Below are 3614 nucleotides of genomic sequence, written 5' to 3'. Positions count from 1 at the left end.
AGAATCTTGTCTAGAATCATGTCAAACAGGAGAAACTTACAACTAAGATGTATGGCAAGGTTGACTATTTCGATTTTCCAATCGTTAACTTACCTTTCTTGACAGTAAACGTCCAGTTCCAACCCTATAGTATTTTCATGTCACAGTTGGATCGCTATTCACGGTTTCCGTGATGGGCGTGGAGTGCAGACGGACGTACTAATGGCACAGTGTTCGAGAGATGCAGGCTGAGGAAGATAGTGGACAAGGTTGAGATCACCATTATAACATTTGGAGATTTCCTTTTTTGTGTGGAATATGTGCTCATAAACGTGCCTTGCAGTCTTGTTGTCATCACCAATTTTCAATTTCAACAAATTTTATTTCATTTAGAAAAAGGATTGAACAACAGGCATAGCCTATATTAGTTCTCCCCTAAAGGTAACAATGAGTATATAAATATATATATATATGGGGCAAAGAAGTAATTCCAACAGTGTGGACAAGTTTAGGTTGTCAAATTTTCGGAGCGTTCCGCTCCCTTTTCAAGACACAGTGAAACAGAACAGTTACCTGTACATATACATCATATTACAAGAACTGATATACTATAATTGAAAATATAGCTTTTATATAAAACCAATAGCCCCCTCCGCTAAAGACAGCCGAAGGCAGCAATTAAGCTGAGAGCATCGCGGGTAAGGAACGCTGATGTAGAGGACCTATTCTTGCGCAAGATGCACTATCATATAAAGTGAGTCAACGAGAGATATCAAAAACGTGGAACATGTGCATGTGGAAATTTGGCCCGGTAAATGTGAAAAATCTCCAATTTGCTACGGAATGTCTCTTTAGTCGCCTCTCAATACTGCGATGGATCTAACAGTCACAGCAGGGGGTCCACACTTAGTCTTTTGGTTTGCAGGAATAATGCATGTGCCTCTTTTGGTTTGCAGGAATTATGCAAGTAATTATCAAATAAGTGAGTGCAGGAGGAATAAGTAGATGAAATGGCTAAGAAACTGTATAAATCTGCAAAATTAATCTGACAACGGCTATTGGTCACACACACTGACATGAAGCAGCAGGCAGGCGAGATAGCAGACCAACTGTGCAGTAATGCATCATTAGGTCAAATGCCCCCTGGAAGGAAAACGAGCGGATGGCAACCGCCTATCGTTCAATATATATATATATATATAAATTATATAGTATGTTGTTATTTTGAAATTTCAAAGTTGATTATTTTAAGTATGAAACACAAAATGTTTAAATATGAGATATGAGTTTGGAAGTAAGGACAATATTTAAGAGTTGTTATAATATATAAACTACTGTATTCACTATGTTTTCCAAGATGTATAATTTTTGAGAGCCTCGAATCCAGCATCCATGACTGGATTCCCTCCGCTCATGGGATACAGACCAAAAATGTCCACATTAGCTTATCAGCCACTGGTCATCCACCAAGTTTTGTGGCCAGTCATGGATACTGCATTCTGATTTTCTCTATTAAGATAATTAAGAAAGAAGGAATTTGGCAGATTTTGAAGTGTTGGTGAATTCAAATCAATATATTTGTTTTTATACATGCATTTGTAGGGAGTTGTTAATAAGTAGGTAAATCAAGGATTTTACATTATCTTTAGAAATTTTAATACTATATGAATGACAAAAATGAGTAAACAGAAAGATGCTGTAACGCGGGACGAGCGTCGGTAGAGATAATTAGAAATGAACAAAACAAACTAGTAAGTTACACAAATACAAACAATTTATTTACAATTAACACAAGCACATTTCACTAAACATTTCTATCATCTCTCCAGCATCCACTCATTCACATACATACATTTACATATTTTCACACATTGATTTCCATACAAAAGTTCACAGTTCCAAATAAGCCGGCTAATTGCATGGTACCAGTCAATGTTCCTTGTTTCAATAATATGACAGTTCCTGTGCTGTCTGCTCCTGTCTACTGTATGACACAATGGACCAATAGTCCTATCCTGGGTGACAACAGTCTCCGTATGTTTGACACCGCTGACCAACCGTAGCCTTTACTGACGGTGGAAATATAGGATGCGCGCTATGCGCTTCTCTCGAACCCTAGTGTCCACTAAGAGTTCCCTATCTGTACAGCTCTGGCTGACCCCTTCAGTGACCATGACTTGCCCGCTGTGGATGACCTGTGGCTGACCTTGACCCTTTGCATGGGACGGTCCTGATGCCCCGTTCGCATGTATCCACTGCAATGTCCAGATGTGGTCGTAATCCTCCTCAGGAAAGCTTAAACAATACCCAAAACAGCCATTACAATCTTGCATACTTCACCATTCAAGCAATTGATTCCTCACAAAATATCAACATGACAATTATATAATGACACAATCATATTCGACAATCTTAACACTGACGTGAGACTCTATGATATCTAGTAATGTAAACAGTTAAGTGATATACTATAATAACTATTATAACAATTAAACCTAATTCCGGTCCGGCGATACATAGTACCAAGTACACAGTCGAGTATGGCACCACGCGGCTTCCATACTTTTTACACTCTATCGAGACCTCACCTATACATAACGGTTTATCACTATTCCAATACATATCATCAACATTACAACACTATTACATTCGTACATAACTATGCATCGAGATATACATACTTATAAACCCATAAAGTATCTCTAAAAACATATTCATACAATTTAGCCTACATGCACGTGCTGTACTGTGGTAATCGCTCACTACCCAAGCGTCACGCATGACCGGACCGCACTATCCTATACGGCTCAATAGACGTTAACCGGACAATATTAGGACATAAAGATGGAAAAGTAGAGTTACATAAAGCTTATTACTAATATTACTTACCACAGTCTGTAACCTGTGCCTGTAACTACTGAGGTAGGCCGCTGTGAGTACTAAAACCCACGACAGGTGGCTATGGCGCGTCCACACTTACTGCATACTTCCCACCTCTCACAATGGAAAAGTGTGGGCAATAAATCACTTGCTACCACAGTCCACTGCACACATGATCCCCTTTCATGGCCAATCATGATTACATGACCATGAAAGGGTGTGTGCCCAGTGGACTGTGGTCACAAATGCTGTAAGAAAGGGGAGATAATCAATCAGTGAGTAACGATGAAGTCAATACAGTGGAAACGATAAACTTAGTTGACACATTTTAAAATAAGGGGGAAAAATGAAGTTAAAAATGGTAATTTCATGATTGAAAAACATAAAAAGATTTCCTTATCACGTGAGAGGATAAGCATTTCCTGGAAAAGTTTATAAAAGTTTATAATCTTTAGGAGCTGTTCCTTTATACAAAATTGCACATTCAAATATACCATTCATTGAAAGAACTGGAATTCCTTAGGGATTGTTAAACCCTTACATTGTATGTATGAAAATGGTTTCAATATCCTGTACCTTTGCCACATCTTGAAAATTAAACTGAAAATGTAGTCAGAAATTCAACATTGCTTCCCGTATTTTGTTCTAATTGTTGAACAGACACTCCTTACCTTCCCTGACACTGGAGCTGGATAGTAATCCAAAAACACTTGTATCCATTATGAAGGATACACTCAGACTGGGCTATTGAGAAT

At 38.3% G+C, this 3614-nt stretch overlaps 1 long non-coding RNA gene across 1 annotated transcript; it reads right to left on the bottom strand.

The window, feature by feature from the left end:
- Positions 1–1735: 1735 nt before the first annotated feature.
- LOC110461659 lies at positions 1736–2955 on the bottom strand. Its single transcript, XR_002464165.1, has 2 exons — positions 2869–2955; positions 1736–2274 (listed from the first exon to the last, which is right to left on the bottom strand). It is a non-coding gene; the product is annotated as an uncharacterized LOC110461659 (long non-coding RNA).
- Between the last annotated feature and the right edge of the window lie 659 nt (positions 2956–3614).

The sequence above is a fragment of the Mizuhopecten yessoensis genome, unplaced genomic scaffold, assembly GCF_002113885.1.
Source record: "Mizuhopecten yessoensis strain PY_sf001 unplaced genomic scaffold, ASM211388v2 scaffold10647, whole genome shotgun sequence".
Taxonomy (NCBI): domain Eukaryota; kingdom Metazoa; phylum Mollusca; class Bivalvia; order Pectinida; family Pectinidae; genus Mizuhopecten; species Mizuhopecten yessoensis.
Note: the sequence above shows the minus strand (reverse complement) of the source record. Positions and strands in the feature narration are given on the sequence as shown.